Consider the following 23,797-nt stretch of genomic DNA (forward strand, 5'->3'; position numbering starts at 1 on the left):
GGAGTCAATGGGTGAAAAAGGAAAATACTGTAAGGAAGAGAAAGAAGAGGAAGAAGGGGCTAAGATATTTCACATAAGAGTCAAGAAAATGCTTTTAAAATGGAGTGCAACAGGGGAAGGCAAGGGGGATTGAGTGAGTCTTCATTCTCATCAGAAATGGCTCAGAGACAAAATAATATACACAATTAATAGGACATAGAAATCCATCTTTCCCTAGAGAAAAATGTGAGGAAAAGAATGGGATAAGGGGGAATGGGGGAGGGAAGCAGGGAGTAAATGATAGAAGAGAGGGAAGATCATGGGAGAGGGTACTCAGATGCAACACCTTTCAGAACAGGAACAGGATGAAAGGAGAAAGAGATAATTCAATAAATGAGAGTAGGAAGGAATAGAATAGAGTGAAATACATCTAGTTATAGAAACTTTGGGAAAAATATTGAAGTAACTTCTCTGGTGGACTTAATGATAAAGTAGGCACTTTATCCCAAAAACAGAGCCTTTGGAATCTGAAGACAGATTCGAGTATCCTTTTTTCTCTCTCTTACTGTTCTTGAGGTTTCTCATCTTTCTGGGTGGGGAGGTTATATTTACTCTCACAAGAAGATTATTATAATAATATAAAATAAATAAAACTAAAAAAATCAAATTGAAAAAAGAAGTGCATCAAATATTTAAGGTTGCCAGTCATTCCCCAATTGATAAATGGCCAAAGAACATGAATAGAGAATTTTCAAATAAAAAAAAAATTAAGCTATATATAATCATCAGAAAAAATGCTCCTAATCATTATTTGTTAGAGAAATGCAAATTCAAACTACTATGAGGTATCACTTCATACTAGCAGATTGGCTAAGATGGTTTAAAAAAGGGAAAATGATCAGTACTGGAGAGGTTATGAGAGGACTGGGACTTTGATGCATTGCTGGTGGAGTTGTGAAGTGATTCAACCATTTAATAGAGCAATATGGAACTATGCTCAAAGAGCAATAAAACTGTTCATAACCTTTGAACAAGAAATTCCAATTCTAGGCCTATACCAAGAAGAAATAATAAAAAAAATGGCTAAAGTCCCACATGTTCCAAAATGTTCAAAAATTGTAGTGGCAGACTTGTGGCCAAGATGGTGGAGAGAAGACAGGCACAGTTCTAAAGCCTCCTGGTCTTTCTCCATCTATGATATGAAACAAACCTCTTAACAGAAATCTGATCCACAAAACCCAGAAAGAAAAGGCAGGAGAAAGAACATCAACCTCAGGATTTCTCTTCTGCAGCTCTGGGTAAGTCCAGGAGAAGACTGCAGATCAGCCTGGATCATCCTGATTAGCACCTGGATCAGAGCCCCAGGAGTCTGAGGACCTGAGTGCCAGACCTGCTGAATCAGAGGCAGGTTAGACCATGGGAGCTTGGGTCTACTAGGGAGAAGAGGCATTGGTGTTGGCGCTGACCCTCTGGAGCTTGAAAACAGGACTGCAGGGAGAGTTCCACTGCAGGAGAGCTTTGGACACCATCCCTGGGCTCCTCAGATCAGAGGAAATCTGAATCCATGCCTCCATTGTGGCTGAGGCCTCTTCACAGAACAAAAAACAATTACAGACTACTTCTGGCAGAGGCACAGGTTTGTGAGCAGAAGAACCAGTCCAGCTGACAATAAGGAGAGGGATAACTTCACTCCAGGGTAAAACTCACCATTGATTGAAGGAAAAAGTATTTAACAGAATCAGGGTCTCCCTTCAGGTTAATGGAGTAGACCTCAATCAATGTCACAGACAATCCAGAGAAAATGAGCAGCACCTTCTACTGGCTAGCTGGAGTTTTTGCTCTCAGTGAGTAAAGCCTCTAGGGATCCCAACACCAAAACTCTGTGAACAAGCCCCTCACCAACTCAAGGCCTTAGCAAAATGAAGAATGGTCAGTGAAAAAGTGAATCCATAGAAAAATTCTTGGAAAGAAAAGACCCTAATTCAGAGAGACCCTGAACATCTGAGGAGAATATGATCTGGGCTCCAAGACAGAAAGACTTCATTGAAGAAATAAGGAAGGGATTTAAAAATCAATTGGAAAAATTGGGAGAGACAATTAAGACCTTGCAACAAGAAAACAAATCCTTAGAAAATACAATTGGACAAATACAAAATGAGAATAGATTTCTGAGATCATCAACTGGACAAATACAAAAATAAGAATAATTTTTTCATATCCTCAATTGGGCAAATGCAAAAAAAAGTAATTCTCTCAAAACCTCAATTGGTCAAATGGAAAGGTCTTTCAAAAGTAGAATTTACCAATTCAAAAAGGATCTGCAAAAGGTAAATGAAGAAAACTCCTCCCTAAAGAAAGAATGGAGTCTATGGAAACTAATGACTTCATGAGACAGCAAAAGCCTGTTAAATAAAATCAAAAAATATAAAAAATAGAAGAAAATGTAAAATACCTCATCAGCAAAACCACTGACCTCAATAATAGGTCAAAGAGGGGCAACCTGAGAATTGTTGGACTTCCTGAAAACATTGAAGAGAAAAAAGCTTGGACTTAATATTACAGGATCTAGTGTTGGAAAATTGCCTTGATATCATGGAACCAGAGGGCAAAGTAGTTATTGAAAGAACATATGGATCCCCTCCGGAAAGAGATTCTAAAATGACAACACCAAGGAATGTTGTGGCCAAATTCCAGAACTTTCAGATAAAAGAGAAAATCCTGCAAGCAGCCAGAAAAAAGCAATTTAAATACCAAGGAGCCACAGTAAGGATTATGCAGGACCTGGCTGCATCAACAGTAAGAGATCAAAGGACCTGGAATGAGATATTCCAAAAAGCAAGGGAGCTTGGAATGCAGCCAAGAATCTACTATCCTGCAAAGCAGAGCCTTCTTTATCAGAATTGACATTTAATGAAATGGAAGAATTTAAAAAATTCCTGATTAAAAGAATAGAGCTAAATGCAAAATTTCAACATCAAACAGGAGGTTCAAGAGACACATGAAAAAGTAAAAAAAGGGTGGCGGGTAAAGAAACTGCTATCCATTAAGTTGAAACTGGCTATATCCCAGTATGGGGAAAAGATTCACATAACTCTTGATATTTGTAACTCTAACAGAGAGACTTTACCTAGTCAGAAGTGATGGACACTCATGACCTATTCATGTGACTGCTATCCAATGGGAAGAAACTGGCTATAACCCTACTTGGGAAAAAGACTATAATAACTCTCAAGAACTGTAGCGCTTTTAGATAGAAAGTACTTATCTAAAAGTGATGGATACTCAGAATTTTCCATGACACAGATGGAATGATTTTAAAAACACTACCTCCTTAAAAAGGGGGACAGAAAGGAGATGGGAGAAGGGAGGGGATTGAATGGGGTAAATGTCATTATACTAAGAGGTACAAAATGCCTATGGTAATAGAGGGGAAGAAGGGAGGAGATGAGAATCACCTGACTCTTCTTCTCATAAGATTTGGCTTAAAGTCAATTTACACATATACTTAGTTAACTCAAAAAACATCTAACCTTTCAAGTAAAAGTTGTAGTAGCAAAAAATTGGAAATTGAGGAATGCCCATCAATTGGGTAATGACTAAACAAGTTATGGTCCATGGATACCATAGAATACTATTTTTTATAATAAACCATAAATGGTCACACTCCAGAGAAGAATGGAAGGAATTACGGGATCTGATGCTGATTAAAGGGAACAGAACCAAGAGAACACTATGCACATTAACAATAACATTGTGAGATGATTAATCCTAATGGCTGCAGCTGCTCATAGCAGTTCAGAGACCTAGGATCACTCTATTAGAACAGCTCTAGAAAATGATATCCCTCTCTAGAGGAGATACAAAATAAAACAAAATAAAAATACTTCAGAATCTGTGGAATGCTACATTTACTTAATACATATATATATATATAGTATTTCTTTCTCTTAATCCTAATTCCTCACAATGGTTAATCTGTAAATATGCTTAACATAAATGTATAAATACAATTAATCTGACTGTTCATCTTTGAGGGGAGGGAGGTGAGAAGAGATGGTGGAAGGAAATTGTGCTACTTAGAAATATACATAGGCATATGGATGAATGCTTAAAAAAGTCTTATAACATGCCTTTGGAAAAATAAAAACAATAAAAATTAAAATTAAAAAATAAGTAAATTCAGTAAAGTAATAGATTTAGATGAAGATATTGAAATTGATGTTAATATGTGTGTATTCTTTCAGAATGATGTCAGAAGTTGAAGTGAAAAAGTAAGACTAAACCAGATTAATTAAAGAATTACAGATACTTGGAAGAATAACTCTCAAACTCAAAAGAAAGCCATAAAAATGGGAAAATTGTACAAACCTAGATTGCAGAGACCTGTAAAAAGTTTACTGAGAATGACTTTACTAGACTTTCATAACATCTGAAACAAGACAACATGATTGATAAATTGTTTACATTGTATTTTCTTACTATAATCTAGTTTGGATTTTGACTACTTTGCTATATGACCTTGAGAAAGTTATATAACCTGAAACACCACCCTTTAATAATGTTTAAATGTTGCTGGCTGTAAAACTCTCTATCTGCCCTAGATATAATACATCAACTTCTACAAGACAAAAGGAATAGGTCTTTACATGTGCACACTAAGAAAGCAAAAGCCAAATTTATGTTCTCTTTCAGTCCCTGGTGATGTGCATAGCTTTCTTTGCTCAATGAGACTTTTTATTATGTGACCTAGAATATAATTTCCCTCTGTTCTTTCATTGTAGCATTCAATGGCATGCCCTAAATCAATTAGAAAATATATTTATTGTGTGTTTTTTTCTTATTTTTTACCTTTTATTCCTTATTACATAGGGAAGTACTAATATGTAGTGGATGGATACTTTCCATAACATATTTTATTTCCTCTTTGGGAAAAAAAACCTCCCCATAGCTTCTAACAACTCAAAAGTCACCATATAAGTGTATTCTAAGAAAAGCAAGAAGTCTATACTAATTAGGAAAATTGGTGGATTTGCATTTCTAAAGCAGACATAATTCTTTGTAACCCAAAGTGGGGCATAACTGATTGTAGAAGTATGAATCTGAAAATATAGGATGATAAATTCAGGTACAGCAGGGTTTGTGCCCTTATACATTCCCTCATTTGCAAAATCATGATAGTGGACTAGTTAATCTTAAAGGTCCTTTTAAGCTCTAAACTTCTGTGATTTTTCTAGGAAAAGTCAGAAAAACCTACAGGTAGATAAATGACATCAATTCAGGTTTACTTAAAATGTCACCCCAATATCTTCTTCAAAAGCAATCCCCTCAACATACCCATTGAATACAGTCAAAATTTCTAGTTTTAATTTTATCCACTGCCAAAGTAAATCTTCTTTCTTATCAAAATAATCTTTAATTCAATTCAATTTCTTAAATATTTTAAAATTATTTTTGAATGCCATTTAAACTGAGGGAAAATGAAGGGGAAGAGAAACACACTGACTACTCTCAAACCTCTAATAATGTTGCATTAATACACAGCATGCCTAAGCAAATGTTACAAAAATCGAGGCGCAAGAGACCAATAAAAATTGGATTAGTCAGGGAGGTCTTTCCTGAAGGTTTAATAACTGACCTGACAATTGAAAAAAATAAGGATACAGAGTAATGTGATAAGATGGCATTCTTTCAGAAACTGGAGACAGGTTTTAATGATGCTCTTATTCTCCAAACTCCATTTGTCACCTGGTTAGCTAAGATTCATAGAAATCATCAAATTGCTCGAGTATCCTCCTTCTTCCTCCCATTTGTTATACTGATTCAAAAAATAGTAATCAAATCAATTATACCAAAGCATTCTTTTGTAGATGAGAGTTTTCCTTATTAGAATGTTCTCAAGAACAAGATCTATCTTGCTTGCTTTTATTGGAATTCTCAATACATATTTTTTCAGTCATTAATTCAGGAGATGTAATGTTGGGTACAGGGAATAGCTGTTCTGGGGGGATATATAAATATATATATATATATATATATATATATATATATATATATATTCCTCTTGTTTATTATTTCAATTATGTTTAATGATAGCTCTTTCATTCATTTTTGTAATGTATTTTCCCTCCCAACCTTCGCTATACCTACCCTAGGACAGCAAACAATCTGACATATGATATGCATGTGCAATCATATTATACATATTTTTGTAATAGTCAAGATGTGAAAGAAGAATCAGAAATAAGGAGAAAAAACTGTGAGAGGGAAAAGAGAAAATTTTAAAAGGTGAAAACAGTAGGCTTTGATCTGCATTCAGATTCTAAAGTTATTTTTCTAACTGTGGGTGGCATTTTCCTCAGAGATATTTTAGAATTGATTGCTGTATTATTTTGTGAGGAACTGATCTCTCCTTTCATAGTTTATCATTGCACAGTATGTTTTATATTCTTCTAGTTCTACTCATTTCACTCAATGCCAGTTCGTATAAGTCTTTCCAGATTTTTCTGAAATTTGCATGATCATTTTTATAGAGTAATAATAATTTCATTATATTCATATACCAAAATTTGTTTAGTAATTCCCCAGGTGGTGGGTATGCCATCAATTTTCACTTCTTTGCCTCTAAAAAAAGAGCTGTTATGAATATTCTTGAGCATGCAAGTCTTTTTCTCTTTTTTGTGTTTTCTTTGGGATATAGATCTAGTAGTTATATTACTAGATCAATTTTATTGGCTTTTGAGCATAGTTCCAAATTGGTATCCAGAACATTTGGATAAGTTCACAACTCCAAGAACAATGTATTACTGTCAGATTTCCCATATCCCCTCTAATCCTTTCCTTTTTCAGTCATATTAATCAATATGGTAGGAGTGAGGTGTTACTTCAGAGTTGTTTGAATTTGCAGTTCTCTTTAGAGATTTACATTTAGAGCATTTTTTCATATGATAACTTTAATTTATTCCTATGAAACAACTGGTTTCATAATTTTTCACTATTTAGCAACAGTGGAATGACTTGTATTTTTAGAAATTTGACTCACTTCTCTACATATTTTAGAAATAAGACCTTTGTCATAAACACATGCTATAAGAATTATTTCTCAGTTTACTGCATTCCTTTTAATTTTTGTTATTGGTTTTGCAAAAAATTGTGCAGAAACTTTTCAATTTAATGTAAGCAAATTATCCATCTAGAAACAAAATTTAATGCAATCAAATTATCCATTTCTTATGAGCTTAAGGAAAATTCCGTTGTTCCTTTGCTACTTAGTGATTTTTAAGGAATTTAAGATGTTTGTTGACAATAGCTTTTTCACCATCTATTGAGATAATCATATCATTTCTGATAGCTTTGTTATTTATATGATTATGTTTATATTTTTTTCTATTTTTTTAGATTTTTTTGCAAGGCAATGGGATTAAGTAGCTTGCCCAAGGCCACACAGCTAGGTACTAGGTAATTATTAAATGTCTGAGACCGGATTTGAACTCAGTTACTCCTGACTCCAGGTCCTGTGCTCTATCTACTGTGCCACATAGCTGCCCCTTATATTTTTCTTAATATTACACCAGTCCTGCATCCCTGGTATAAATTACACCTTGACATAGTATTATTGTGGTGATAAGTTGTTACAATCTCTATGTTAATAATCTACTTAAAAATTTTGCATCAATATTCGTTAGGGAAATAGTTTATAATTTTCTTTCTTGGTTTTGGTTCCTCCTGGTTTCGATATCAGCACCATATTTGTATCATAAACGGAATTTGGTAGGATTCTCTCCCCTATTTTCATAAATAGTTAAATAGTACTGTAATTAATTGTATTGGAATTATATAGTATTTAAATAGTTTTAAAGTATTTGAATTGGTTGTTCTTTAAATGCTTGGTAGAATTCACTTGTAAATCCATCTGATGGTGGAGATATTTTTTTCTTAGGGATTTCATTGAGGATTTGCTACCTTTCCTTGTTTTCTGAAATGGGTCATTTAAGTATTTTATTTTTTATGCTAATCTGGCCAATATGCATTATTGTAAATTTTCATCCAATTAACTTGGATCATTATATTTATTGGCATATTATTGGGAAAAATAATTCTGCTTTATTGATTCAATTTCCTCTTCATTTGAGGGTGAATTCACCCTTATCCTTTTTGATACTAGTAATTTGGTTTCTGTCTGTCTTGCTTTAATCAGATTGATCAAAATTTCATTGAGTTTGTTGCTTTTTTCATAAAACTAATGCTTACTTTTAAATACTAATTCAAAAAATGTCTTACTTTCAATTATATTATTCTCTCATTTGATTTTTTAAGGTTTCTAATTCTTATTTAATTGGGGAGTTTTATTTTTTTATTTTTTTTTAATTTTTTAGTTGCATGCTCAATTCATTAACTTCCTCTCTCTCTAATTTATTCATGTATACATTTACAGATATAAAATTTATTTAAAAAACCCCTTTGACTGCATCTTATAAATTTGATTATGCTGTCTCATTTTTGTAAGTCTCTTGGATGAAATTATTGGTTGTTTCTATTGTTGTTTGACCAGCTCATTCTAGGATTATGTTTTTTGATTTCCAATTAATTTTTAATCTACTTTTCTGCTTTTAATTGGTATTTTGTTTTATTTTTCCAGTTGCATGCTATGAATGTTTTCCATCATTCATTCATATGCAGATGCATATTTGTAAGGTACACAATTTCCTTTTACCTTCCCTTCTTACCCTCCTCCCCTCAGGGAGCTAACAGTAAGGTGAATATTGTACGTAAATATTTGTGTTTAATTTGTTTACATATTAGCCATTTTAGGATTTGAAAAATCAGGATTAAAGGAAAAGAAACAAAACCATAAAGGACAGCATTGTCCATAGCCAGTCTTCTAGGGTTGTCCTAGTTCTCTGAACGGCTGAGAGGCACCACATCCATCAAGGCTGATCAACTCACATGTATAATTGTTAATGTGTCCAATGTTCTCTTAATTCTGCTCCCCTTGTACAACATCAGTTGGTATAATTCATTCCATGCTTCCCTAGAGTTTGCCCATTTATGTTTTCTTATAAAATAATATAATTCCATAACGTTCATATACTATAACTTGCTCAGCCATTCCCCAACTGATGGACATCCCCTCAATTTCCAATTCTTTGTCACTACCAAATGATTTGCTATGAATATTCTAGAACATATGAGAATTTTCCCAGTTTTTGTGATTTCTTCTGGACATATAGCCTTAGAATTGAAATTGCTGAGTCAAAAGGTATGAGCAGTTTTATTGCTCTTTGGGTACAGTTCTATATTGTTCTCCAGAATGTTTGGATCAGTCCACAACTCCACCAACAATGCAATAATATCCCGTTCCTCCCACAGTCTCTCCAACATTGGTCATTTTACCTTTTTCTCATCTTAGTCAATCTGATAAGTATGAGATGATACCTCATAGCTGTTTAATAAGCATTTCTCTAATCAGTAGTAGTATGAAGTATTTTCATCTGATTATATATAGATTTAATTTCTTTCATCAGTTCATATCTTTTGATCATTTATCAATTGGGAAATGACCTGTAATCTTGAAATTTGATGCAATTCTCTATATATTTTAAAATGAGGTGTTTATCTGTTTCCCTGTTTTCTATTTTCCTTCTGATTTTGACAGTATTCATTTTATTAGTATAAAAGATTTTTTTTAATTTAATAAAGTCAAGATCATCCATTTTGTAATTTATAATGTACTCTATTTCTTGCTTGGTCATAAATTTCTAACCTTTCCATAGATCTGATAGATAGAGAACTTCTCAGACTACAAATTGATCTGTAGTCTCTCACTGTATGTCTAAATCCTGTATCCACTGTGAACTTATTTTGGTATATGGTATGAGGTATGTCTCTATGTCTAGTTTTTGCCATACTATTTTCTACTTTTCCTTACATATTTTATCAAATAGTTATTTCTTATCCCAAACGCTAATGTCTTTAGGTTGCTCAAACACTAGATATTCTAGTCATCTACTACTCTTTCTTTCAAACCTATCCTAATGCATTGATCCATCACTCTATTTCTTAACCAGAACCAAGTAGTTTTTATGACTTCCACTTTATAGTATAGTTTTAGATCTTGTACAGCCAGGTTACCTTCCTTTTCATTTTTTCCAATCAGTTCCCTTGATATACTTGACTTTTTGTTGCTCCAGATGAATTTTGTTACAATTTTTTTCCATTTATGTAAAATGATTGTTTGATAGTTTGATTGCACCAAATACATAATTTAAATTGGGTAGACTGTCATTTTGATTATATTAACTTGACCAAACCATGAGTGATTGAAATTTTTTCAATTTTTTAGACCTGAATTTATTTGGGTGTGAAATGCCTTATAGTATTGTTCATGCAATTTTGTGGTTTGCCTTGGGAGGTAGATTCCCAAATATTTGGTATCCGTAGTTACTTTAAATGGAATTTCTGTTTCTATATCTTACTCTTGGCCTTTGTTGTTCATATATAGAAATGTTGATGATTTATGTGGTTTTGTATTTATATCCTTCTTCTTTGCTGAATTTGTTAATTGTTTCAAGTTGTTTTTAATATGATTTTCTCAGGTTCTCTGAATATATCCTCTTATCACCAAAAAAGAGGGAAAGTTTTGCTTCCTTATTGTCAATTCAGATTCCTCCAATTTCTTTTACTAATCTTATTGCTAATGCTAACATTTCTAATAGCATATAGAATAATAATGGTGATAATGGACAACTCTGTGTTATCCCTGAGCTTATTAGAAATGCTCCTAATTTATCTCCATTACATATATTTATTGATGGTTTTTAGAAAGATACTGCTTATTATTTTAAGCAAAATAACATTTATTCCTAAACTTTCTAGTGTTTTAATAGGAATGGCTGTTGTATTTTATCAAAGACTTTTTTAGCATCTATTGATTTTTGGTTTTGTTATTGATTTCCTTAATTATGTTGTATATTTTCCTATAATTGATCTATCATTGCCTGTTTGATATATATTCAACTTGATCATGGTATTTTATCCTAGTAAAAACTTGATGAAATGACTTTGATAAAATTTTATATAAGATTTTTGCTCCAATGGGACATTGAGCTATACTTTTCTTTGTCGTTTTGGTTCTTTTTGGTTCAAGTATTGGCACCATATTGGTGTCATAAAAGGAATTTGATAGAACTCCTATTTTTTTTAAATAGTTTACATGAAGTAGGAATTAATTGTTCATTAAATGTTTGGTAGAATTCAATTGAAAATCCATCTGGACCTGGAGACTTATTCTTAGGGTGTTTCTTGATGATTTCTTCAATTTATTTTTCCTGAAATGGAGTATACAAATATTTTATATATTTCTGCTAATCTTCTGTTAATCTGGGCACTGTGTATTCTTGAAAATATTCATTCATTTTACTTAGATTATAAATTTATTAGCATAAAGTGAGGCAAAATAAGTCTGAATTACCTCTTTAAATTCCTCATTAGTGGTTAGTTTGTTCTTTTCTTTTTTAATGTTGGTAATTTGGATATCTCCTTTCTGTTTGCAGTCAGATTATCCACATGTTTACTTATTTTATTGTTTTTTTAATAAAACCAACTCAGTTTTATTTGCTAGATCAATGTTTTATTGTTTTCAATTTTATTAATTTTTCCATTGATTTTCAGAACTTTTTATTTGGTAATTAATTGGGATCTAAATTTGTTCTTTTTATACCTTTTGTATTTCTCTATTTTATTCATTTAAGCATTTGAAGATATAAAATTTCCCCTCAAAACTACTTTGACTGCATCCTATAAATTTTGGTATGATGTCTCACCATTATCATTTTCTTGGATATAATTATTGATCCTTTCTGTGATTTACTGCTTGATTATTTAAAATTAAATTATTTAGTTTCCAATCATTTTTTTATCTTTCCATGACTCTTTATTACTTGCAATTTTGATTTCACCATAATCTGAAAAGTATGTATTTTTTATTGTGGCTTTTCTGCATTTTATTATAAGCTTCTTATTACCTAGTACATGGTCAATTTTGGCATAGGTGCCATTGTACTGTTAAGAAAAATGGCATATGTTTTCTATCTCCATTCAGTTTTCTCCAGATGTCTATTGTATCTAAGATTTTTTAAAGATTTTTTCCACTTTCCTAACTTCCTTCTTATTTATTTTATGGTTAAATTTATTTCAAACTGTGTTTCAGTTTCCTTTTGACCTATTTTAATTCTGATTTGCTCATGAGGCATAATACTTTCTCTGATGAGGGCATCCTATACTGTCTAGAGTAAATACTCCTGTTGCTCATCAGGACATTTTGTCTCAAGCATAGTAATGTTATCTTAGTCCTCTTTGATGGAAAGACAAGAACCAATTATAACTACATCCTCTAAATCCAAACTCTTCTATTAAATTCACCCCTTTAACTATGTTTAGAGAAATATTATACTCAGGAGTAAAAGTGTCAAATCTTGCCTTATAGGGTTGTATAAAATTTGATGATCTTGACTAACATGTGTTTTGTATTTTGTTGTATTGTTTTCTTCCCTTTTATTTTTCTTTTTATGAATCTCTTGGTGGGTTGGAGATTGAATTCACTATTCAGTCCTGGTCTTTTAATCAGGAAATTTTGGAAGTCCTCTATTTGACTGAATATTTATCTTTGCCCTGAAAGAATATGCTGAATTTGACAGAATTGTACATTCTTGGTTGTAATCCAAGGTCCTTTTCTGTCCTATATATGGTATTACAGGTCCTCAGGTCCTTCAGTATGGAAGCTGATAATTCTAGTATAAATCTGATTGCCTTTCCTTTTTATTTAAATTTATTCTTTTTTTTTGCTTCTTGCAGTAATTTATATTTTATTTGAGAATTCTGGAATTTGATTGTTATTAACTTTGGAGTTTTTTCCTGGGGTCTCTTTTTGAAGAAGTTCTATATAGTCTTTCCAAGGCAATATTGCCTTCTTGTTCTAACAAATTTAGATAGTTTAGCCTGATAATTTCCCACAAAATATTCCCCAGGTTCCTTTTTTGTTTGAGGCTTTCTAGCAGTCCAATAATTAGTAAATATTCTCTCCTGGATCTATTTTCCATGTCATTTTCTTTTTTCTAAAGAGTTCTTTGCATTTTCTTCAATTTATTTAGCATTTTTACTTTGCTTAATGGAATCTTGTAGTCTCATAGATTCATTGGTTTCCTATTTGTCCAATTTTAATTGTTAGGGTTGTATTTTTATCAGTTAACATTTCCAGTTGGTCAATTTTATTTTTAAGAGCTTAATTCTTTATCCAGTTCATTATTTTTGTTTTAAAAGGAATTCATTTCTTTAATCAGTTTTTGATAATTTTCCATTATGATTTTCATTTCTCTTTTCCATTTTTCTTCTTGTTCTCTTCTTTGATTTTTAATTTATTTTTCAAGCTCTTCTATACACTTTTGGATTTGAGTCCTGTTCATAGGTTCTGTTGAGACTTCCCCTGTGGTAATTTTTCACTATTTCTTCTTCTGAAGAGGAACTATTATCATCTTTACAAGCATAGTAGCTTTCCATAATGAGTGATCCTTTAGCTTTTTTTTACTTATCTGGAAATATCTGAGCTCTAATCCTGATGTATAGGGAGTAAAGACCCAAAGTTTTTATGCTTGCAAAGGGACCTGATCCCTGGCTTGTCATTAGCCAAGAGTTTGCCTGTGCAGTCCAGGGGAAGACTTTGAAGAGATTTGTTTCCTCCTTTACCTCCAAGTTCTCACTTTGCAATGGTTTGTTCCCAAGCTAGTCCTGTGTTTTGCATATGTTCCCAGAGTTCATATTTTGTATGTGGTTGGGATGTTCCTTTCTGGCTTGTTATATATATTCCAGGAACTATGCTGTTGTAAAGCTCTCAAGACCTGGATTGCACTATGGCTATAGTCTTTGTGCTGTCCTTTCTGCTCTCACACCTAATTGGACTTTAGTTCCTTTTTCCCCCCAAAGAGAAAGACCTTCCCTTAAGAGCCTCCATGATGTCTTCCATTGAAAAATTCTTTGGATCCTGTATTTTTTATTTTTTTTTTATTTTTAAAGATTCTATTTGAGTTTTACAATTTTTCTCCCAATCTTACTTCGTTTCCCCATCCCTCCACAGAAAGCAATCTGTCAGTATTTATTCTGTTTCCGTGTTGTACATTGATCCAAATTGAGTGTGATGAGAGAGAAATCATATCTTTAAAGAATAAACAAAAACTATATGAGATAACAAGATCAGAAAATAAGATATCTGTTTTTTTTTGTCTAAATTAAAGGGAATAGTCCTTGAACTTTGTTCAAACTCCATGGCTCTTTATCTGGATACAGATGGTATTCTCCATTGCAGACAACCCAAAATTGTTCCTGCTTGTTGCACTGAGGAACAAGCAAGTCCATCAAGGTAGAACATCAGCCCCATGTTGCTGATAGAGTGTACAGTGGATGCAAATCCCTCCAGGCTTCCCTGAATTCTCATCCCTCCTGGATTCTATTACAACAATAATGTTCCAGGATATACATATAACACAATTTGCTAAGCCATTCCCCAAATGAAGGACCTTTACTTGATTTCCAATTATTTGCCACAACAAACAGGGCTGCTATCAATATTTTTGTAAAAGTGATGTTTTTACCCTTTTTCATCATCACTTCAGGGTATAGACCCAATAGTGGTACTGCTGGATCAAAATGTATGAACTAATTATTCTAAGAAACAGTCCATTTATTCCTACACTGTCTAGAGTTTTTAGTAGGAATGGATGCTGTATTTTCTCAAAAGCTTTTCCAGAATCTATTGATATGATCATATAATTTCTGATAGGTTTGCTGTTGATCTAATTAAGTATACTAACAGTTTTCCTAATATTGAACCAACCCCACATTCCTGGGATAAATCCTACATGATCATAATGTATTATCCCAGTGATAACTTGTAATCATTGTGCTAAGACTTTATTTAATATTTTTGCATCTATATTCATCAGAGTGAAAGGTCTATTATTTTCTTACTGTGTTTTAACTGTTCCTGTTTAGGTATCAGCACCATATTGGTTTCATAGAAAGAGTTAGACAGAGTTCCATCTTTCCCTATTTTTCTGAAGAGTTTATCTAGAATTGGAACTAATTGTTCCTTAAATATTTGGTAGAATTCACTTGTGAATCCATCAGGTCCTGGAGAATATTTTCTTAGGGATTTCAATGATGGCTTGTTGAATTACTTTTTCTGAGATAGGGTTGTTTAGATATCTAATCTCCTCTCCATTTAAGCTGGGAATCTTATATTTTTGTCAATATTCATCCATTTCATTTAGATTATAAAATTTATTGGAATAGAGTGAGGCAAAATAATTTCAAATTATTGTTCTATTTCCTCCTCATTGGTGGTGAGTTCACCTTTTTTTAAATTATGATACTAGCAATTTCTTCTACTTTTTTAAAAATCAAATTGACAAGAGGTTTATCAATTTTATTGGTTTTTATCATAAACCACCTTTTGCTTTTATTTACTAATTCAATAGTTATTTTGCTTTCTATTTTATTAATTTATCTTTTAATTTTTAGATTTTCTATCTTGGTATGAAATTGGGGATTTTTAGTTCTGTTAAGCGGTTTGTTTCACATGATAGATGGGGAAAGATCAGGAGACTTTAGAACTGTGCCTGTCTTCTCTCCACCATCTTGGCTGTTAGTCAGATCTTGTATTTATTTTGGTGGAATCTGTAGCTTTACTATCAAGAAAGAGGCTTCATTTAGCTTTGTGCAGAGAGAGAAAAACATAGGCGGCAGGCTTCCTTCATTCTACCATCTTGGCTCCACCCCAGAAGTCTTTTGCTTTTTTTTTGATCAATTCTTGATGTTTCAGAGTCATTCATTTCCACTAGTCCATTTCTCATTTTTAGTCATTTATTTTCTTCACTAACCTTTTATGTTTCTCTTCCTAGTTGGTCAATTCTACTTTAAAATAGTTATTTTCTTTTTCCAGTCTATCAATTCTACTTTTTAAACATATTGTTTTCTTTCAAATATATTGATCATTTTTTGTTCTTTCATTTTCAAAATCCTGCATGACTCTCATTTCTTTTTCCCATTTTTTATTATCTCACTTATTAAGCTTTTAAAATCCTTTTTTCACCTCTTCCAAGAACAATTTTTGCATTTTAGAGGCATTCATAATCACCTTTGGGACTTCACATGATGTCTTTTTATCACTGCTTCCTCTTCTGAGATAGAGTATTTGATTTTCTCTGTGACCCTAAAAACTTTCTCTGGTTAAAACAATTTTTGCTTTTTGTTGTTGTTGTTGTTGTTTCTGGGCACAGGGAGCATGTGGGCACAGTGGGCACAGTCTCAATATTTTTTTTCTTGTGGCAAAAGGCCTGCTCTCAGACATTCTACATTCAAGCACTGATCTCAACTACTTGCAGCTTGCTCCCTGTGTTGGAGTCATCCATTCTAGTTTCATCTGTTTCACCAGTGTTCCAGGGCTGCTAATATTCCTTGCACCCTGAATTGGGGACCTAACTTCTGGCCTGCTCTATGACTGAACTGCTGAGCTGTGAACCAGGAGCCTTGGTTACTGAACTTTGCTATGGCTAAGAGTCTCCTACAGATTTACCAGTACCCTAGCCAATGCCAGACTTCATTCCCATTGACCCATGTAAGATAGACCTTTCCCAAAATTCCTCCAGGATATCTTGAGTAGATAAGTTGTTTCTGCTTTTAGTGGCTTCTATGACTTTAATTCTGTTTAAAGGATTCATTTAAATGTGTTTCTAAGAGAAACTGGGGAAAGCTTCAGGAGTCTTTTAGTTTCTGCTATCTTGGCTCTAACTAGGATGCCACCTACAGGGAGCAGTTAATAGAACATTTTCTTTGAAAATTTAATAATAATAAATCTATATAATTAAAAATTAATTATTTAAGAGTGGAGGAAGAAATGTAAGAGAAATATATATGAGGAAAGTCTTGAGTGTGAAGTTAATGGTACTGGAGTTCATTTTTTAGCTATGAGAAGAAACTGAAAATTTTTAAGTGAAAAGAGGGACTTTATCATATCTATACTTTGGGAGGTCATGAGGAATTTGAATAGGGTGATATCTATGAACATAGAGAGGAAGAACTAGATGGAAAAGCTGTGGAAAAGGTATCAACAAAATTTAGCAAATGACTGCATATGAGTATAGAAGAGGAAAGAAAAATATATAATGACTTGAAATTTAAGCAGGTGGAAATTGAAGGAAAGGGTACAACCATGAGAAAAGTTCTTTCTTACAGACAATTTGTGATCTCACAAGCATAATGATAATTTTTTAGGTGTCAGAAAATACATTAAGACAAGCTATCTAAATTCAGGAATTTTCCTCATAAATTGGACATTTAGTCCATGAGAAAATCTAAGAGAAAGCATTGCCTAGAAAACCAAGGAGAAAACTAAGTAAGTATAGAGAGTGGGGAACACTCATACTTACTGGGATAGAAATAGATCAAAGATTTTTTTTTTGTTCCAGAAGTAGATTTAGAGATTTCTAAATGCTAGTGGTAGATGGTGTGACTGTAAGTGGCAAGAGGGAGGAAGGATTATTTAGGAAATCAGGGTACATTAGAGTGGGAGGAGTCAAATCTGGAGAAGCAGTAAGAAATAAATTCTTCCAGACTAATCCAGGTCATCTTAATATAAGAAAATTTAAAAGGGAAAATAAACTGATAATAGAGGGAAATTTTTAAAGAAATTAAGCAAGAGCATGAGGTACAAATATGAAAAGGAAGGACAGAAGAGGAATGGGATTGGGAACTTGGAAAGAGGCAAGAGTATCAGAAGATACTCAGATAAACTGAGACACATTGTCTCCTTAAAAGAACTAGATTTGTTAACCATAAATGTTGATTGACTAGAGGCCCTGCCTAGCTGAGTTAAAGGGAACTTGAGAGTTGTGATATCAAAGAATTAAGAGGAAGTTTGTGATCCTATGAACTGTAATGAATATGTTCATCAAGATGAAAGATTGCTTTTCCGCGCTGCCCAGAAGAAGGGTCCATACGGCGTTGTTCACGGTTTCCGTCGCAACTTTCAAGGGAAATTTTCACAATGTCCAGAGCCCTGGATGTCTTGCAGATGAAAGAGGAGGATGTCCTCAAATTCCATTTGGGTGGCCCCAATTTGGACTTCCAGATGGAACAGTATAACTACAAAAGGAAGAGTGACGGCATCTATTTCATTAATCTGACGAGAACTTGGGAAAAGCTTCTGCTGACAGCTCGTGACATTGTTGCCATTGAAAATCCAGCTGATGTTAGTGTCATCTCATCCAGGGACCCTGGCCAGAGAGCTGTTCTGAAATTTGCTGCTGCCACTGGTGCCACACCTATTGCTGGACGCTTCACCCCGGGCACCTTCACTAACCAGATCCAGGCAGCTTTCAGGGAGCCTCGCCTCTTGGTGGTCACTGATCCTCGTGCAGATCATCAGCCTTTGACTGAAGCATGATATGTTAACCTTCCAACCATTGCACTGTGCAACACAGACTCCCCACTTCGCTTTGTGGATATTGCCATTCCATGTAACAACAAGGGAGCTCACTCAGTGGGTCTGATGTGGTTGATGCTGGCCCAAGAAGTCCTGTGGATGCATGGTACCATCTCCCGTGAGCACCCATGGGAGGTCATGCCTGATCTTTACTTCTACAGAGATCCAGAGGAGATTGAAAAGGAAGACCAGGCCGCAGCTGAGAAGACAGTGACAAAGGAGGAATTTCAGGGTGAATTGACTGCACCTGCCCCAGAATTCACTGCTGCTCAGCCAGAGGTGGCTGATTGGTCTGAGGGCATCCAGGTGCCATCTGTGCCCATTCAGCAGTTCTCTACTGAAGATTGGAGTGCTCAGCCAGCTACTGAGGACTGGTCTGCAGCTCTTTCTGCTCAGACCACAGGAATTACCACAGAGTGGTCCTAAGTTTTACCCAGATGCTCTAATAGTGTTGGAAAAATGAGGATGGAAAATAAACATTGGTTTCTTACCAAAAAAAAAATAAGATGAAAGATCAATATCATCTCATGGAAGTGAAGCTGTAACTATATGCTACACATGATGAATGGGTACAAAGTGTTTGGGGTATATGCAAAAAAAAACTGCATTAACCCCAGTTCTGGGCTGAAAGATAAAGTTATAAAAATTAAAAAGTTTATGGTTTTACCAGGATTTCATAAATATACAATAACATTTTTCTTCTCTGCTCCTAGGAAGTAATTATTGGCACTCCAATGATTGAGCATGAACAAATTATAGAATCTCAAATCACCAGAAATTATTCATTTCTGTTCAGCAGCAAATATTGTGGCATAAAAGTATTTTGCAAAAGTTTTCAATAAGGTTTATATATAATTTAGATTTGTCTTAGTCATCCTTTCTATATCTTTTGTTGGTTCTTCTTTCTGTCTGTTAGTAAGGAACGTGTTTTACAGCTTTGTCCTTTGTACCACGATTTCTTCTCTTACCAACCTCACTTTCAGTAAATGATTATCTGCTCCCTTGTCTTATCAATAAAAATAATAATATACAATCATATAGTTCTGACTACTCTAAAGCTCTCCTTGGATGATGCATATCACTAATACCATGAGATGATATTGATTTCTTGTCATTTTGGCATAAAGATGAAACTTAGGTTCATTGAAGACCATAAAAATGGCAAGCTTTCTTTTTTTCTCTTTTTTTCTCAGAAACTCTTCAGTTGCAAAGGTCCTATATCATGGCAGAGTGATGTATTATTTCTCACTCATGCAAGGCCTCCTCTTAGATGATTGGAGGAATCCTCTCATGAGAATTTTGCTAATAGATGATGTTAGTTTTTGGTCACAACAAATCAATGACACTATCTACTAAGGCAAGGAGTGTTTGTGGTCTTTAGCAGAAGACAAAATAATTGGGGTGGCTAGGTGGTGCTGTGGATTAAGCACCGGCCCTGGAGTCAGGAGTACCTGGGTTCAAATTTGGTCTCAGACACTTAATAATTACCTAGCTGTGTGGCCTTGGGCAAGCCACTTAACCCCATTTTCCTTGCAAAAACCTAAAAAAAAGAAGACAAAATAATCAAAAATGAAATGGAAAAAAGAATGAAAGAAAGGATTCTGAAAGTTTTAAAGTACAGATTGCTTTATAATGTTTAGAGTATTTTCCTTATGGTAACTCTATGAAGTTGATAATATAGCTAATTGTATTACTATTTTTAGAGAATGTAAAAGAAAATCAAATATTTTGTTTTTAAATGTTGATGGCACCAAAGTGAATCCATCCTAATTCTTTTCCTCTTTTCTATGTTCTGATTACAAAAGGTCATATAACTCTTTGACCTATACACTGTTGGATTAAAAGTATGCCAAAGATTAACACAAGAAATTCCTCCATTTTCTAATTTTTAACTATTAACATCATGCTCTAAAGCTAAGTAGTAATGCTCAATCTTTCTAATTTTCTCTTCTCTCTTCTGTCCTGCCCCATGGGAGAAAAAATACAAGCAAATAAAATAACTTTCTTACATTCTGATTTCAGTGGTTTATTTACTTTCTTTAGGGGTTTATTATGGTCTAATTCATTGAATATTTATCTATATAAATCATCCCAATAAAATTGTAAGTAACTTAAGGACATAGTTTTGGCATACTACTCCCAAAGATCATGGTTCAGATCTAGCAATTGAACATTGTAAAATTCATTAAGATTTTTAAGATGAATATATTTTTAGTTTTTTCACTATCTGACCCATCAGTTTTCACACAGGGGGCATTTGTTACAAGTTCCATAAATAAATCATCTTCTCCAACTCAGATTATCACTGCATTTGTTGGGCTTTGCTTTTGAATATTGCAAATTGTAGAACTGATGACAAACCACCCAAAAATCACAAAGAATAGACGAGGAAAGAGAGGAAATTAACACAGCTATAGAGATGAACAAATCATGATCTGACTAAAAATAATACAGAAAAAGAACAGAAGAGAGTCCACCAAAGCTGTAGCTTTAAAAAAATTGCTCCATATTGTTAATGTTGCTTATAAGGGGTCCATGGAAGGATCAAGGTTTCAGAAGGTTTTATACTCAATGGAGTTGTTACTGCATTCTTCTCTTGCTGCTAGTGTTTTAATCATTAGAGATTAGATTCATTTCTTCTTATTTGAGGTTATCTTGGAAGGATATTTGTCAAAAAATGGCAGTATTATCTTTTATAGTGCATGTCTATTATTTTAGTTCTACAGAATTTATTTTCCATAATAATTCTATAAAATGAGAAGTTTGTATATAAATGCTAAATTTGGTAAAGCACTTTCCTCACAACCATACTCTGAGGTAGATAACCTTTCAGAACTTAAATGAGTCAACAATTTTAAACATATGTATCCTACCCAGGATTCCTGTTAATCCTCTGAGATCTATGTTCAAGTCATCTCCTAAATTCTTCATAACTTGTGTATTCAGTGTATTGGGGATCTTGCTTTTAATTATTTGTATGGATATTAATAAAATACATGAGATATTCTGTCATTCTCCCTTAGTTTTAATGTATTCAGAATATCTTTTCCTCACTAACCATTTTTCTGATGACATAGTTCTTGCAGCTTTTACTGTACAATTCTTTATTGAAAATATCTCATAGCCTGCTAATATTCCCTTCCTCTCCATTACACTTTGTTTGAGCTCAACTTCTATATACTTCATTCACGGTCATCTTACTTGCATAATTTCAAATTGATTCTAAAACAAAAGGCAAAAAGTCAGAGAGAGAGAGTGAGTGAGAGTGAGAGAGAGAGAGAGAGAGAGAGAGAGAGAGAGAGAGAGAGAGAGGAAGTCAGGGAAAGAGACAGAGAAAGACAAAGGTAGAGAGATAGAGAAAAAGGGAGAAAGATAGTGGCAGTGACAAAGAGAACATACATACTCAGTTTTTTTAACCCTAAATGTGTTATCTTTGCTTCCTATAATGGTACCATTCAGAGTTAGGCATGCATCAAGTCAAGGCCAGCTTGAATTGCAAGCAGAGAAACCTAGACTTAATGTTAGCACAAAGGAAACTATAATATGTTTACAAGATTTTCATACTATCTTCTAATTCTTTGTTTTAGTTATTAAAAAACATTTTTTCCATTTTTATCAAAATTAATATATTTGATGCCTTTTCCTAAGCACTCATTTTAACTACTAGTAACATCTAACAAAAGAGAGCTAGACCTTTGTCTTTAAAGTTATAAAAACACTTACTTACTTTGGTATAATTTTGTACAACAAGACTTTTGTAATAATCCATTCATTGCTTATGCTTAGCAAATGGAATCTAGTAATGTTTGTGAATTATTAACCAACAAGTTTCATTTATAGCAGGAAGCAATTGAGGAAGATATTAACATTCAGGATGCTTGGAATACAAAGAGTACTATTCTTTAATTTATAGATGAATGAAAGAAGAGATAACATGTTGAACATTGAATTTCAACTCATAAAATGATTAAAGTAACATATATTATTCAGTTAATACATAACCAAAGTTCTTGTTCAATCTTCTGTGCCTAAGCTTCCCCCTTTAAGGATTTATTTATTCGATAAGCAATTGGTACCTGTGTGGTTACAGGAAAGAGGGTACTCTACATTTATTATTAGAGCACAATTTTGTTTGTTTTATTGAGAAGTTTTCTGAATCTTCCTCAAAATATTAATATTGAGAATATTTAATAAGTGAAACCATAATTGGATTTAATTTAATCCCATGATAATTTGACACATGATCACAACATTACAAAAAAATTCACCTTGATTTTCCCCTTCCCATTAAAACTAAGTACTATAAAACTTTACATCTTGTTTTCTATTTTTAAAGCACTCCTTTATTTGTTACATGAATTGATTCTCACACTCAGAGTAAATAGGAGCAAACCATTTGGTAGGCTAAAAGAGATTTGACTGAACTAGATTTTCACATGAAATGCTATAAAATTTCAGGAAAGTCACTTTACACTCTGAATCTGAAATTTATTTTCTGAAAAAAGAAAAAAAACTTAAATTAGATGATCTTTGAGGTCTGTAGCAGTTCTAGATCCATGTTCTTGAGATAAGAATGATACATCCTTAAAGATATGTTGATACAGAACTAGTAACTGCCAATATTCCCATAGGTAAAAACTAAGAAAGATATAGCATATTCTATAAGAAACAAGGAATCCTTGTCAGAAGATAGAATAGTTGGATTCTTTTTCTCTCTGTGTCACTCTGTCTCTGTCTATGCCTCAGTGTCTGTCTGTCTCTGTATCCATTGTCTCTTTTTTTCTGTCTCTGTTTGTTTCTTTCTCTTTGAGTGTCTGTTTGTCTCTCTTACACACAGAGACACACAAACACACAATGCTATTTGAAATCCATCCATAATAGACCTCTGAAATGGAAAAATGTATAAAACTGAAAAGAAATTATTTCAGTATTTAATAATTACATAGTAAGGTGGTAAGATTTTTACCTAGAAATTTAATTCAACAAACCTTTATTAAACACCTACATGTGTAACCCTTGGTATCAAACCCTATCCTTACATTCTTCTGGGACTGCGAGGTAGGATACAAAATGGAATACAATGGGAAAAGTACAAGAATAGAAGAGAGAGGAACTAGATTTAAACTCCTTTCTTCCCAGTAATAACTTGGATGGGGTTAGACAAATTTCAAAACCTCAGTTTCAGTTTTCTCATCTCTAATGATTTGAGGAATAGTTAATGTTTCAGATGACCCTGTCTCATTTCAGCCCTACAACCCACAAATTAAGTTAATATTAAACTTACATAAA

At 33.3% G+C, this 23,797-nt stretch overlaps 1 protein-coding gene across 2 annotated transcripts in view; it reads left to right on the plus strand.

The window, feature by feature from the left end:
• Positions 1 to 23,797, plus strand: part of RIT2 (Ras like without CAAX 2) — a 548,346-nt gene that overhangs the window by 258,532 nt on the left and 266,017 nt on the right. The window lies entirely within an intron of this gene.

This window comes from Macrotis lagotis, chromosome X (assembly GCF_037893015.1).
Source record: "Macrotis lagotis isolate mMagLag1 chromosome X, bilby.v1.9.chrom.fasta, whole genome shotgun sequence".
Taxonomy (NCBI): domain Eukaryota; kingdom Metazoa; phylum Chordata; class Mammalia; order Peramelemorphia; family Peramelidae; genus Macrotis; species Macrotis lagotis.